Source organism: Schistocerca nitens, chromosome 5 (genome assembly GCF_023898315.1).
Source record: "Schistocerca nitens isolate TAMUIC-IGC-003100 chromosome 5, iqSchNite1.1, whole genome shotgun sequence".
Classification (NCBI taxonomy): domain Eukaryota; kingdom Metazoa; phylum Arthropoda; class Insecta; order Orthoptera; family Acrididae; genus Schistocerca; species Schistocerca nitens.
Window position 1 is genome coordinate 857,010,999 of NC_064618.1, and position 16,829 is coordinate 857,027,827.

Genomic DNA, 16,829 nt, shown 5'->3' on the forward strand with positions numbered 1-16,829 from the left:
ACTTTGAGCAGCAACTGGCAAAAATATGCTATCTCTTTTATCTTGTCCATGCTTTATTTGAATATGGCAACAAAACTGAAGTAGAAACACCAATTTGCAGGTTTCTCATTACAATAGTCAACTTGTAAACAGTTGTCGAACATGATGATTTAATCATAATAATACACTCATTGGCCAAGTGACCTCCAAATTGATGGCCTTAATGCCAAAAGTACAGCAAATCCTGTGCTAAAACTTTACAGAACTGCCTTGAGATATGTGTGCAGCTACAGTAAAAGTTTTAACAAAATTGGAGATTGCCAGATGTGGACCTCTGGTTGACATGACATGGAATGGCCCATGAGTATTAAAAATTGTTTGTAGCAGACTTCCCCAATTAACGTTAGTTGCCCCAGAAGAAAATAGTTGGCTTTCTCCCGGGGGGGGGGGGGGGGGGGGGGGGGGCAGATCAGATTCAATGGCCCAAAGGAAAATTTCCTTTGGTTTTAAATACAACTTTTTTACTATTATGTTTTAGCTTATGCCCAGCTGAACAGTTGCAGACCTGCGGTCTGTATCAGGCGGCTTAGATGTTTTTTCTGATGTGTTAGAGAAAACGCCGCCATTCGAATAGTAAAGATAAGTTGTCCATTTAAAGTGTTGAAGCAGATTGTCCATCATATGCTCGAAGGTGACTAGAGCATTACATAGTCTAAACAGCATAACTTGTAACTCCCATAGACCATAAGGAGTTATGGAGGTAGTCTCTTTCCTGGTCAGCCTCATCAGCCTCAATTTGCCAGTAGTAGACTACTTGTCCATAGTTACAAAATATTTTGCTTCTTTCAAACCATCTAGGATGTCATCAATGTGGGGCAATGGGTAGACATCTTTTTATGTGAATTTTTACAGTCATTACTCATTGAAGAAATGACGTGTGCCTACTTTGTCTTCACAAGAGCCGCATGACAGGACCAAGAAATCTTTTGAAAGTTCAGTGATGTCACCTTGCAACATCACTTTCACTTCCTCCAAATTACCTGTTGTTCAGCTGACACAATCCAACATGAGTGCTGAATAATTGGATGACCCCAGTGTTAACACACTGTTTTACCATGGTCTGCTGGTCTGTCTTTTTTCTCCGCTCCACATCTGAAAGAATCTGAAAATTGGTGTGGAACGGCTAATGCTCACCAACTTTGTTCCTGAGAATATTTTGCAATCGTCAAAAGCATTTGACGTGCGAGTGTGTTGAGATGGAACAGTCGTTAGTGAGCAACCTTTGGAGAATCTGCCACACCTAATTTGTATAAGGCTTACCCAGGCAAGCGGGGATCTGGCTGGGTGGATGCTTACTTCCCTACCTTCTCGTGGAGCTTCCATGAAGCCTAAATCTCTCTCCTTTACTCCCAGCAATTCAAGTGGTCAGTTGGGCAGTATTAGCACCCAAACCTCAAAGATACTTTGTGTGGTTAGTACACCTGTGACATCTGTGCATTTCAATGCACCAAGTAATAATAATGGTCCACATCCAGTAGTTAATCATGTTTGTATAATTGTGAAGTAGGTAGAAGGTTCATTTGAGAAATTGTTGGCTTTCTACATCGATAAAGCTGTAGAGGGACTTCCAGGGTTCCTTATATCTGTTGAGAGGCTTTGCAATGGCACGGTCGTGATTAAGATACTGCAAGATAACCAAGTAAACAAGTTATTAAATGAACTACTTGGAGAATATCCTACAAACTGTGAGTTCCATACTGGGTTCAATTGTTATAAAGAAGATGTGATGTCCTTGGACATTACTGATATGAAAACCAAAGAATTGCAAAAGGAATGGTAAAGTGTGAGGTCACTGAAGTTCAGAATTACATGAAAAGGATTGATGGTTTACTCCAGAAATCAGTACCTTTCATCCTGACATTCAGCTTACCAAAGTTGCCTGAATATATTGCAGCCAACTTTCTGTGCCTTAAAGTTGGGACATATGTACCTAACACAATGCTAAGCTTTGCATCACCGCTTCGGTCATACCACTGTGGGTTGCAATGGTCGGGCTACATGTGGAAGATGTGACTCCACTGCCCATGAACCCATTATTCAGTGTTCTGTCCTGCCCATTTGTGAAATTCAATTGTTCCCAAGCCCATTCCACTTTGAGCAAAGAATGTCCTGTCTTCACAGAAGAGAACAAAATCCAGGAGAGTAAAGTGACACAACACATCTCTACTTGATGTTAAGATGACATTTAAGGCCTCACATTCACCCACTTTTGCGCAGTCGTTTGCCTCAATGTTTAAGCAGCGTGTCTGTACAGAAAACTAGTGTTGACATCTAGACCTTGACAGCTGAGCAGGGCACCTCCACTTGCACCTGTAAATGCAGCTGCAAGCCTGTATTGCTAGACCAACAACCAAGCCTTCCTCCCAGAGTGAAACATAATGTCAGGAAGGGATTACAGACCCTCACGGTAGACCGTAGAAGAGATCCAGCAAACTACTTCTGGTAAAACAACTTTGCCACTGTCTTCAAAATCCAGGCTCGGGACGAAAACTACCAGACCAAAACAGTCAGATCCGAAGCCGTTGGACTATGTGTCCTTGGTCCCCGTTGACAGATCAGGTGATCATACATTTGATGATACAGATGTCGAAATCTTTCTGAGGGAAAGGGTGTTACCCCCACCCCCCTGCCCCCCTCCCCTCCCCACAAAAAAAATTCCCCTGCACTGCAATCTTCCCAGTACAGAGGAACAGCTAAGAGGGTTCACACATTGCAGTGGAACTTGAATGGTTTCAAGGCACATGAGGAAAAATTACATCTATTAACTCAGGGCATAACTAGTGTCTGACACCTGTGGGCTAAATGGCTACATTCTGCACAAAAAGGACGGTACCTTAGTGGAGAGACAGCTAAAGGAGTGGTGGCAATTTTTGTTGATAATGCCTACCATTCCTCACTTTTCTCTTTCACAACCAGCCTACAAACAGTCACTGTATTGGTACACGTGTGTGTCAGTCGATGATATACTCAGTCTACCTGCCCCATATGAGGGTACTAGACAGGCTATCTGTGACCTCTCTACTCAGCTCCCCCACATCTTCATCTTCTGGGGTCATTTTAATGCACACAATGTACCTTAGGTATATGCAAACACTTACCTGAGAGGTGCCAGAGCAATTGAGAGCCTTCTCATGTCCTCACACATTTAGTTATTGAACAGTGGGTGATCATACACTTCAGCACTGACTGCTCATTTAGGTATTGAACAAGGGGTGAGCCTACACTTCAGCACTGACTGCTCAGTGGGAAGTGGTTCGTGACTTGCACTCCAATGACCACTTCCGGGTCTGGTCAGGAGGATTTCGGGGCAAGGTGGGAGGTGCCCAGTAGCTGCTGTAATGGAGAATGTAAGTCTCCAGGGTCACCCTGTGAAACACTGCTCAGGCTCTGGTGGCCTGTTTTGCCACAGTTACTGTCATTGCCAGTCAATATTTAACTTTTCAGCACTGCAGAGTTGTTGCTGAGAGGGACAGTTGTGACTTCAGTTCCACCACAGACGAAGAATACAACTGACCTCTCTCCAAATGGGAGCCGGATTCTGCATTAGCTCATGGCGTGTCACTTGCTCACGTTAAGTTCTAGTATAGTATGTTGCAGCAACTCACAGGGTGGAGCAGAGAAATCCTACCCCACGAGACGTTCGACAAAAGGCTCTCTCTGTCACCTTACTCAGATCCCTGTACATAACCAATCAAACCAATCAGTTCTCATAGAGCTGCCCTCACAAGTTGCATGTGAAACACTTTGGAGTGGATGTTCAACTGTCGCCTTGTCTGGATCTTAGACTCCAGACAGTTTCTTAGTCACTTTCATTGTGAGTTTAGGAGGTATGGCTCCACGTTTGATAATCTGTCCCTCCTGGATGTGCCTATACAACAGGCTTTACTGTGATGGCATCACATGGATATACTTTTGATGTCAAGGGTGCATGGTGTATTGGTTTTCACGAGCATCTTATTTCAAGGTAATGGACTTGGTGCACCGTGGAGAACTTAGGCTGGCCGATGGGGTCTTTCAACCAATCCCATACAGAGCCTCCGAGTTGGTACTGGTGAGCCACCATTCACATTGGAGAACTCCCCATGGTGAGACAGGCATGTAAAACACTGTCCACATCATACACATGTGTATACCATACCATACCATACCATACCATACCATTGCTGGGCCTGCAAAGCATCGAGGCCCAATGGGATTCTTGAAAAGGATTGTCTTTTAGAGAAGGAATAGCTGGTTTTAACATTTGACACCAATGTTGGAGGAGATCTCCACTTTGTCTCTCGCAGAGGCCTGGAATTATTTTAGGCCTGACAAATTGTAAGAAAGACTGCGATCCCTGTTTTACATTTCAATCTCATTGTTTATTAACAAGGCCGTTGCAGCATCCCTGAATATGGAAGTAAATAGTAATATAAAAAAGGGAGGAAGGTTTATCTGTTTAGCAAGAGTAATAAAGGCAGATTTCAGACTACCTAACAGATCAAAACAAAAATTTCTGTTCCGACACTGACAATGTTGAGTGTTTATGGAAAAAGTTAAAGGCAATCCTAAAATGCATTTTAGACAGGTACGTGCCGAGTAAAACTGTGAGGGATTGGAAAAACCCACCGTGGTTCAACAATAAAGTTAGGAAACTACTGCGAAAGCAAAGAGAGCTTCACTGCAAGTTTAAACGCAGCCAAAACCTCTCAGACAAACAGAAGCTAAACAATCATTCCATGTAGGCTTTCACGGCCGGCGTCTTCATCAATAAACACTTCCGGGCTAAGTTGCCGTGGTCGATCTGTAAAACTTCTTCTCCCTAACGTTTCGTTCTCAACTACGGAGAACATCTTCGGAGGTGAGTCAACGACTGGCTGCTGGGAGCTGGGGCCGCCGCTTATATGGATATCGTAGAGGGCGCCACCGCACGTCACGTAGCATCAATACACGGTTGACGGAGCACAAAAGAAACTGTCGTTTGGGACATATCGACAAATCGGCAGTAGCGGAACATGTTTTTAAGGATGGAGATCACGAAATAAAATTTGGTGAAACCAGTGTGCTAGCGAGGACGTCGCATTATTATACACGTATGTGTAGAGAGGCAATTGAAATCCACAAACATCAATACAATTTTAATCGTAAAGAAGAAGGATTAAAATTGGATAAGATATGGCGGTCGACGTTGCATCAATCACGTGACAATCGATTGCCTGCAATCGAGAGAACAGACGATAGCCAGAGATAGCTGCACATCGACGCTACGTGACGTGCGGTGGCGCCCTCTACGATATCCATATAAACAGCGGCCCCAGCTCCCAGCAGCCAGTCGTTGACTCACCTCCGAAGATGTTCTCCGTAGTTGAGAACGAAACGTTAGGGAGAAGAAGTTTTACAGATCGACCACGGCAACTTAGCCCGGAAGTGTTTATTGAAGAAGCTAAACAATGTCAAAGTTAGTGTAAGGAGGGCTATGCGTGAAGCGTTCGATGAATTTGAAAGTAAAATTCTATGTACCGACTTGACAGAAAATCCTAGGAAGTTCTGGTCTTACGTTAAATCAGTAAGTGGCTCGAAACAGCATATCCAGACACTCTGGGATGATGATGGCATTGAAACAGAGGATGACACGCATAAAGTTGAAATACTTAACACCTTTTTCCAAAGCTGTTCCGCAGAGGAAGACCTCACTGCAGTTCCTTCTCTAAATCCTCACAAAAACGAAAAAATGGCTGACATCGAAATAAGTGTCCGAGGAATAAAAAAGCAACTGAAATCACTCAACAGAGGAAAGTCCACTGGACCTGACGGGATACCAATTCGATTCTACACAGAGTATGCGAAAGAACTTGTCCCCTTCTAATAGCCGTGTACCGCAAGTCTCTAGAGGAACGGAAGGTTCCAAATGATTGGAAAAGAGCACAGGTAGTCCCAGTCTTCAAGAAGGGTCGTTGAGCAGATGCGCAAAACTATAGACCTATATCTCTGACATCGATCTGTTCTAGAATTTTAGAACATGTTTTTTGCTCGCGTATCATGTAATTTCTGGAAACCCAGAATCTACTCTGTAGGAATCAACATGGATTCTGGAAACAGCGATCGTGTGAGACCCAACTCGCTTTATTTGTTCATGAGACCCAGAAAAATTAGATACAGGCTCCCAGGTAGGTGACATTTTCCTTGACTTCCAGAAGGCGTTCGATACAGTTCCGCACTGTCGCCTGATAAACAAAGTAAGAGCCTATGGAATATCAGACCAGCTGTGTGGCTGGATTGAAGAGTTTTTAGCAAACAGAACACAGCATATTGTTCTCAATGGAGAGATGTCTACAGACATTAAAGTAACCTCTGACGTGCCACATGGGAGTGTTATGACGCCATTGCTTTTCACAATATATATAAATGACCTAGTAGATAGTGTCGGAAGTTCCATGCGGCTTTTCGCGGATGATGCTGTAGTATACAGAGAAGTTACAGCATTAGAAAATTGCAGCGTAATGCAGGAAGATCTGCAGTGGATAGGCACTTGGTGCAGGGAGTGGTAACTGACCCTTAACATAGACAAATGTAATGTACTGCAAATACATAGAAAGAAGGATCCTTTATTGTATGATTATATGATATCGAAACAAACACTGGTAGCAGTTACTTCTGTAAAATATCTGGGAGTATGTGTGCGGAACGAGTTGAAGTGGAATGATCATATAAAATTAATTGTTGGTAAGGCAGATGCCAGGTTGAGATTCATTGGGAGAATCCTTAGAAAATGTAGTCCATCAACAAAGGAGGTGGCTTACAAAACACTTGTTCGACCTATACTTGAGTATTGCTCATCAGTGTGGGATCCGTACCAGGTCGGGTTGACAGAGGAGATAGAGAAGACCCAAAGAAGAGCAGCGTGTTTTGTCACAGGGTTATTTGGTAAGTGTGATAGCATTATGGAGATGTTGAGCAAACTCAAATGGCAGACTCTGCAAGAGAGGTGCTCTGCGTCGCGGTGTAGCTTGCTGTCCAGGTTTCGAGAGGGTGCGTTTCCGGATGAGGTATTGAATATATTGCTTCCCCCTACTTATACCTCCCGAGGAGATCACAAATGTAAAATTAGAGAGATTCGAGCGCGCACGGAGGCTTTCTGGCAGTCGTTCTTCCCGTAAACCATATGCAACTGGAACAGGAAAGGGAGGTAATGACAGTGGTACGTAAAGTGCCCTCCGCCACACACTGTTGGGTGGCTTGTGGAGTATAAATGTAGATGTAGATGTTTAGGTAGACATTGTGGTTTTATAGTTGTGTACGCAGGTGGCTCATAACAAGGAGACATCTGTGGCTGTTCAGTTGTATTCCCCTATCACAATTTCAGGATGAAGCTTGCACAGGATAGAGTAGCATGGAGAGCTGCATCAAACCAGTCTCTGGACTGAAGAACTCAACATCATCATCTTCAGGCTTCGCCTTTCCTGTACCTTTAATGTATTTTTGGCAGAGCTCCATGCTATCCTGAAGGCACTGGAGCAGATGAGGTGTCTTCAGGGCTCTACAATCATTGCAGCACATGTACCAGATAAACTGGTCCAGCTCAACTGTGCCCAACAGTACTTCCTACGACGATGGAGGAAGTAGTGTTATTCTGCTCGGTACCAGGGCATGTGGGAATTGAGGAAAATCGTCAGGCGAACAAAGTTGCAAAGGATTTGTGCAGGGAATATATCGTTACAGAATGCGCATTTTCCTGGTGGGTTGCAGATCCAGACAGTTGTGGGAGGAGGACTGGCAGGCAGTGATGGACAATTAGCTGTGAATGGTCTGGCTGTGACAATTGTCAGGCGAGATGAAGTGGACCTAACTTGCCTCCACATTGGTCACTGTTCCTTAACACATAACGAGAGCCCCCCCAATGTGTGTGATGCTTGTGATGCGCAAGTGAGTGTACACTACACTTTAACTTAGTGCATTTCATTTTGCCAAGCAGGCAGGAGCAAATCTACACTCTCTCTCTCTCTCTCTCTCTCTCTCTCTATCTATCTATCTATCTATCTATCTATCTATCTCGTTTTTTTATATGTCTGGAATCTGGGCTTATCTTTTAGGCTGGAACTTATAGTGTTTTGCAAAGTTGATGGTCCTTCCCTTTTATTTGAGTAGTCAGCCACTGTGGGTATCTGCTATCGTTTTAATTCTTTCCACTGCTTTTGTCCCTTTAATCGTATGATAGATCTGATGACGATATTTTTGTTCTTTGTGTGTGTGTGTGTGTGTGTGTGTGTGTGTGTGTGTGTGTGTGTGTGTTTGGTTGGTTTCAGGACTTCATTTACATTTTAATTCTTCAGCTTTTTCTACTCTGGCTATCCCGTAGGAAGAGGGACAAGCCAGATGTCTAGGAGTGAAACAGTTTGTTCAATACTTAATATGTAATCAAACGAATGGGGTTACTTTTACTGCGACGAAGGCAGAATGTTTTGTGGAGCATATTGAAGATAAATTTGGAGAAGTTGAGGTGATCAGGAAAAATGCACAATGGACTGCTGTCAATTAAAACTACTTCTGCTGTAAAATGTGCGAGTCATCAGGCATGTAAACATCTGCGTAACATACTAGTGATCATGGTCCACACAAGACTTTGAATATGATCCACGGAATCATCTTCCACCAAAACCAACTGCTCCAAACAGACGAGGAACTATGAGCTAATCTTGAGGGACAAGAGACACATTTTCATGGGTCCAAAACAGCCCAAGGATAACAGAATAGGTACAGGTGCCTTTATGTTAGCCTCTGAAGAGAATTCCTCATGGAAATAGTTAGACACGGTGTGCAGGTGTGATGTGAAACCTTGTGTCCCACTGCCCATGAGGTGCTTTCGATGCTTGTGCTTTTGTCACGTATTGTCCCACTTCACGGTGGATCCAAAATGAGGTGACTGCAGACAATCACTCCACAAAGGTAGTCCTTGCGAACAACCACTGCTGTGTGTCAGTTGCACAGAACAGTATTGTTCTCATTCACCAGTTTGCCCAATCTTCAAGAAAGAAGAGAGAGTATATATATATATATATATATATATATATATATATATATATATATATATATATATATATATATATATATATATATATATACCTATTGACAACTTGTCATATACTGATGCATGTAAAAGAATATGAATGCCTGCATCCCGTTGGTATGACGCCCAGTTGTACAAAAGTCATAGCAATCATTCCCACTACCTGGAGCAGGTTTCTCCTCCGGCATCTACCAGTGACAGGCTCTCTCTAAGCATCCCTCACCCCATAAACCCACAGATCAGAGGCCCGACACCAGCTAATGGGTGTGGATTCTAGCCCTGCCCACTCTTAATCCATCACCACAATCGTCGCAGATAGCCTTTTGGTAGAATACAGGACACCAAAGGTTGCAGAGGAGGAGGAGGAGAATTGGGTCAAGGCTGTTCTGGTGATCCCAGAGGTGTGAGAACCCCCACACTCTCGGATTCTGTGGTGTGGCCAGTCCTCTTGAACCCTTCATGCCAAATCTGGACAACCATAATGTGATAATTCGCTGGAACTGTCATGGTTGTCATCATCTGCCAGAACACCACCACCACCTTATTCATTCTCTTCTGTGTTTTGTGTTGCTCTACAAGAAATGCACTTCACTGATGACCATTCCCCAATGCTCCATGGCCATTGTGCATTCTTTGGAAACATGCTGGCCCAGGGAGGGGATCTGGAGGAATCTGTACATTGGCTCACACAGCAAGTGGATTCCCCATCATACCACCTTGGAAACAGTAGCAACGCAAGTTCAAACAATTTCAGCGATCACTTTTTTCAGCTTTTACATACCCCAGGGAGGCCACTTTCTTGTGATGACCACCTTAATCCAACATCTTTCCCTCCTTTTCTCCCACTCGAGGATCTCTCTGTCCATCGCTCCCTGTGAGGGGAGTATCACATTCTATAGTAGGCACCTTCTATTTGACCAGCTTCTAACTGACCATGATCTATCTCCCCTCAGTGATAGTACTCCTACCCACTTCAGTGCTGCCCATGGTACTGGTTCAGTTATCAATCTAACAATCTCCCTCTCGGCCTTGTGGCTTCGCTGCTTTGGTCGTCATTAAGGGACGACCTTTGTAACAGTGACCACTTTCAGAAAAGCCAAATGGCAGTTGCATACATCTGCTGTTACCTTCGCCTCCTCTCATATCAAACATTCTCAACAATGTTGTACAAGATGTCTCCAGTGTGATCACACACTGCTAATCCCCTTTCTGCAGATCCCCTCCATCACTGGCTCGTGCCATAATGGACCAAGAAATTGCAACAGCTATTGAGGTTCACCGAAGACCGCTGTAACATTTTAAGTGACATCATTCACAGACAAAACTTAATACTTACATGTTTAAGTGACTTCATGCTAAGGCTCACTATTTAATTAAACACAGTAAGAACGAATGCTGCTACATCTCCCCCCTCAGTATGTATCTCTCTTCATCCCAGGTGTGGGCCAAACTGTGTGTTCTTGTGGGCTGCCAACAACTGTTCCAGGTCTTGTCCTTCAGGGTGGTCTTTGTACCGAAGTGTCAGTTCATGCTGAACACCATGCAACATGCACATGCACATGCATTGCATTATCATCGGAATCCTCTTCTTATTGAGCTATCTGCCTACTACATAAATGAAAAGTTGAAGACGTGCCCATATGTTCTAAACCTCTCCCCCCCCCCCCAAGCCAAATCATATAATGAACATTTCATTGACTGTGAACTGCTTCAGGCTCTTGCTTCATTTCATGGTGTGGCTTCAGGCCCTGATTTGTTTCATAATCACATGATTCGGCACATGAATGTTACTCAGTGGCTACAACTACTTAGTGTCTCTTGATGGTTACTGACAGATTAGTCTTGTCAATATGCTCTGCAAACTGCTTGAAAGGATGGATAATTATGCTGAGTTCTCGAGTCTTGGGCATTTTGTCCTCCTGTCAGTTTTCTTTCTGGGAGGGATGATCCACAACTTACCATCTGGTCCAGTTGGAAGCAGCAATCCGATAGGCTTTTTCGAAATGCCAACACCTCATTGCAGTGTTTTTTAACTGCATAAGGCATACGACACTGCTTGGCCCCATGACATTTTATTTAATTTCCATGAGTAGGGCTTTTGAGGTTCCTAAAATTTTTTTATCTGTTAGTTGTTATTTTAGCAGTTGTTCAGGGTTCGAGTTGATAATTCACTCAGCTCTCCACAACTCCAAGAGAATGGCATCACACAGGGCTGTTGTGGATGTCTCGATATTCCTCATTGCCATCAATGGGCTGGTGATCTCTGTTGGGTCGCTGGTCACCCCCTGCACTGTATGTTGACAACTTTTGAATTTGGTACAACTTCCACTCAGTAGTTTCAGCTGAATACCAGTTTCAAGGCACCATCAGATGGGTCTCTGTGTATACTCTTTTCCGTGGTTTCCAATTCTCTCCTGCAAAAATGAAGATCATGCATTTCTGTTGTCATACCACAATCCATCCTGACCCAGAAATCGACTTGGGTATCCAGCACTTTGAAGTTGTTGCACATTTCTGTGTAATGGACTGTACTTTTGTTAAAAAGCTGACTCGGCAACCCAATATTCATCAATTAAAAACTAGTTGCATGCAGAACTCACACTCTTATCAGCCGAAACATTATGACCATTGCCCATTGTGACATTGGATGCTACCTTCTGGCATTGTGGGCACGTGACGCAGTAACAAAAGTGTGTAAGCAAAGCAGACACGAACAGGGGATCACCCTTGTGAAGATACGGGCTGCAGATGAGAAATCCATTGAGGTAAGTGACTTTGACAAAGGGCAGATTATTATTACACAGAGTCTGTGAATATGTATATCAAAAACGGCAAAGCTGGTCAAATGTTGATGTGCTGCTGTTTTGAGCCTATGCAGTAAGAGAGGTAGGAGGACAGTGAAGCTACCACTAGGTGCTAAATGGTTGTACGTCCACAACTCTTCACAGAACGTGGGGTTTGGAGGCTTATCTGCTTTGTAAAGTAGTATAGATGGTGATCTGTGGCATGTCTGCTGAAAGAGCACAATGTTGGTGCACACACAAATGTTTTGGAGCACACCGATCATTGTGCATTGTTGAACATGGAGCTCCGCGGCAGACAATGCGTATGTGTTCACATGTTGACCCAACAATGTCGTCAGTTATGATTGCAGTGGGCACAGGGTCCATCAGGATTCAACTGTCGATCAATGGAAACCTGTCAGCTCTTCAGATGAATCACATTTTAACACTGAGTTGATGGTCGTCTCCACAAATGCTCTCATCAAGGTGAATGCCGGCTCAAAACGTGCAGCATACCACAGATGCAGGCTGGTGGGAGCAGTATTATGCTATGAGAGACATTCTCCTGCGCTTGCATGGGACTTGTGATAGTACTCAAAGACAAGCTGACCACTGTGAACCACCTGCTTGATGTCACAGCGATGTCATCTTTGAGCAGCATAATTGTCCGTGTCTCAAAGCAGAAATGCGCTACAGTGGTTTGAGGAGAATAATAGTGAACTTACATTGCTGTCTCGGCAACCAAATTCGCCTGCTGTAAACCTTGTGGAACCCATCTGGGTTGCTATCGGGCACCGCCACCTCGTACACTAATCAACGTCCTGTTATTTATGCAGATTACATGACATGTGCATAGACATCTAATGCCACGTACCTCCACAAACCTGCCAGCAAAGTGCCGGATTTTTGATACGCAAAATCAGTGATGTATTCTGTTCCAAAGACAGACAAACAAGCTACTAAGCAGGTGGTCATAATATTTTGGCTCGTCAGTATATATCAGTTAATGAGACATTAGCATCCTTTGATGTAAAAAAACGTCTACAGTAATGTCCTGCTAAAGGAAACTATTGAAATTATTAGACATAATCTGCTATCCCATAACAAGGTCAGCACTGCGGAATGTACTGAACTAATTGAATTTGTAGATTTTGTTTTAACTTAAAATTTTTACCTTCAATGACGAAATATATTATCAACAAGATGGACTTGGGCTGGGTAATAGTCTAGCTGGTACTTTAGCGTATATTTTTTTGAACAATTTATAAAGTAAATTTTTTTGCCAAGTTTCCACAGCTAAAAAGAAGAAACGATTTGTTATAAACGGTGTGTTGATGATATTTTATTACTGATAGAGGGTGACACCAGTGAGCTTAGCACATTTGCTCAAGCAGTAGGCAGAATGCACCCAAAAATAACTTTTACTACAGAAGCTGGAAAAGATAATGCCATTAACTACTGTGATCTTACTATTAAGAAAGTTGACAACAAACATAAGGTTTCAATTTTCAGAAAAGCTACATGTACATGTAGTATCATCAATGCCAGTTCAGGCCATCCTCCATGACATAAAAAATTGTTCTTCACCTCAAATGATTCACCATCTCCTTCACCTGTCTTTGGCCGAAAGCAAAATATGTAAAGAAGTAAATGATGTCATGCACCCGTACAGTAACCTAAAGAAACATGTAATAAACAGCAGGCAGACGCACTCTCACCTAGAAAATAGAACCAATAAAGAACAAACGAAAACCATTCCTATAAAATTTCAAGGCAAGAGTCCCAGCACATAGAAAAATGTTTCAGAAAATTTAATGTTAGATGTTGCTTTCCCAAGTTAACAACACCCTAAACCAGCAAGTAAAACATAAGCTGAAAAGGGTGTATGACAAATTTGAAGGCTCTGGAGTAGGCAGGATTGATTGTAATAACAGTGATAAATATTATATCTACCAAACTGGCTGCTCTTTTAACACGAGCTTAAGGAGAATTCACAGCCATGTAATGAAACTGCTTTGGGATTGCATTAATCAAACACTGGTCGTTCTATAGGGAGCAATGAGAATAGTATATCTATTCTCCATATGGTGCAAAAAGAGAATGTGCAACTTGTTAGAAGAGCATGAAATTTATAAAGTGAAAAACAAGAGCCAACAAAAGTAATAAATGAGCAGAGCAATTTTGTACACAATGCCTACTTTGCTTTGTTTGACAAATGTTCTACTTTAATGACTGAACACCTACTCTCCTATATGTCTTGTCTGTTTTACTTAGTATAGAGTGTCTTACCTATTTACTTTGTTTTCTTACATTGAGCATATAACTCTGGTGTTTTCTTATCTCCTTCTCTGTTTATGTAATATATTTTATTAATTAGATGATCTTGTTAATGGTTTGGGATGGTGTTGTATCTATTTTCTTGAAATGGTGTGTCGCAGGATATGAGGGGCCGTCTGGTGGTTATGTTCCTCTAACCTCTTGTCGCCTGTGCGGCATTCTGGCGGTAACACCAGCAGAGGGTGCTGATTGTTTACTGCAGTCTGTTTCCACTCATTTGGCTTCTTTTGCTGTGTGTTTTATCATTTTTATATTATTCTGTGTACTCTGTAAGCTTGCTCTTACAAATGTCATTATATTTTCATCTAAAATTCTCCACGAGAGCATATCAGAATTATTGTCACTTAACTATTTCCTTTTTAACAATCTAACTTTTGTCATGTTTTAATTTATTTACACTTTTGTACTGTAATCACATGTATTACTGATTGTATTCTTATTTTTATTTTATATCGTACAATTATATCATTGAAGAATATGTGTATGCCTATATTAGCTACAGCATGGAGAAGGTCCGCTGGGCTATGGGAGTTAGTAGAAGTCATCCAGTATCCAGTCAGAAAAAACTTCAGTGCCTCTTCGGCCGGGAAGTCGTGCAGATGTTTTTCATCTGGGTCTTAAAGATGTGAATCGTGAGCTCGGCCTCCCATTAGATTGTGAGTGAAATGGATGGGAGTGAACATGGCAAATGCCTGACTGCACACAGCAATCGTGCAAATCCTGAGACCGGAACCAGGGTTCATTGTCATAAACAAGGATCACTGGAAGACCTTCCACAAAAAAAATTGGAGAGAGCAAGAATAGAGACCTTGGTACTGGCTGCATGGAATCTGACCATGACGGAAAACACGTCAATGGCAATGGACCTGTAAAATCAATGTGGATAAGTTCCCAGTACTGGGTTGCTGGAGGCTGCAGAGAGAATAATGACCTGGAAGCTGCCTGTTGACTAGTGCACTGGGGACACAGTGTTCCAGCTCTCTGTCAATGGTGGGACGGTAAACATGTGCACTAGCCAAGACTTTAATGCAGGAAGCACCTCAGTGGCCTTTGTGTAAGAGCTGTTAAACCTCCTGCCGCAAACTCCTGGAAATGACCACCCAGGTAGCCGTATCATTTGTGGAGATGAGGAGGACCCCCTCTAAGACTGAGAGACGGTGGCGCAAGATAGATTAGTTGCGAAGAGGATCGGACAAGTAGCCCCGAGGATAAGATGGCAAACCTTGTTGTAAGAGGCAAACTACCTGCCTGCAAATGGGGTTGCGCTGTTGCCTTGACATGCCTGGCACTAGAGAACGGAAAACTGTCTACTGCTTGATGGGAGGGGACATCAAAATGAAAACATATGAGCTCATCCTGATCAGGCTCAGGGTCCGGCCAATGGGCAGCTGGGATAAGGTGCCTGCACCCCATGGGCACATGGACTAAGTAATGAAATTAAGGGCTTGTGATTCATAATTAGTTGGAATTTAGTACAATACAAGAAGATGTGAAATTTGCTGACCCTCATACACAGTAGACAAGAGTGTCCTCCTCGACCTGAGAGTACTGGACCTAAGCTGGACTAGGAGTTTTGGGTGCAAGCACCAGTGGCTGCACTGAGCCGTCTGCATTCCAATAGGTGAGGACAACCTCTATTATGTGCTGCAAGGTGTGCATAGCCAAAACCAATGGTTTGTTGGTATCTAAGATGGGTAGACACAGTGGCAACTGGAGGAGTTCCTTCAATATGGTGAAGGCCTTATTGCGTACTGGAGACTAGACAAAGGGTGCGCGATGGTGAACGCCCCAGGAATGAACCAGTGGTAATAGGCAATTTTACCTTAAAAAAAAAATGCCTGTAGTTCACGCAACAATGAGGGATGTGGTAGGTCCGTAATGACCATGACAAGACTCTCCATGGATAGGATGCCCTACCTCAAGATGACATGGCTCAGATATTCAAGAGATGGTTGGAAAAATTTGAACTTTTGCAGATTTGCAACATGGACCCACGGTCCAGAGTTTTTGAAAGAGGGCCCAGAAGTTTTGCAGGCAGTTGCTCGTAGTGTCTCCTGTAAAGACAGTGTCATCTAGGTAGTTGAAGCAGTGGAGAATATTGGACATGACCTGTTTCAGGTAGCATTTAAAAATTGCGGGAGAATTTGTCAACCCGAACATCAACTGTAGGTATTGATAAAGACCAAATGGCATGTTAAAGATCACGACATGCTTGGATTCATCATCCAGGGGAAGTGGTGATGTGCTTTGGAAAGATCAAGTTTGGAGGAGAATTGACAGCCTGCTAAGTGTGTGAACAATTTGTCAGGAATGGGCAGTGTGTGTGTGTGTGTGTGTGTGTGTGTGTGTGTGTGTGTATCGACCATGGACTGTGAATTTACGATAGCTTTAAGGTCACCACAAAGGTGCAATTTGCCTGTGGATTTTTGAACGATGACAACAGTAATTGCCCATTCCCAGGAGGAAATTGGAACCCCAGCCACAAGAGAGGCGAGCTGGTCCAGCCCCATCATGACTTGGGATCAGAGGGCCAGGGGAATTTGCCCAGCACAAAAGATCCAAGATGAGCTGACTATTTCAAAGTTATGTGAACTTGAAAGTCTGTGGCACACCCTAGGTCTTTTGCA

General features: G+C 43.2%; 1 protein-coding gene across 1 annotated transcript in view; it reads left to right on the forward strand.

Annotated features, from left to right (window-relative positions):
- Positions 1–16,829, forward strand: part of LOC126260087 (dihydropteridine reductase) — a 73,378-nt gene that overhangs the window by 10,939 nt on the left and 45,610 nt on the right. The gene's annotated exons all lie outside the window — the stretch shown is intronic.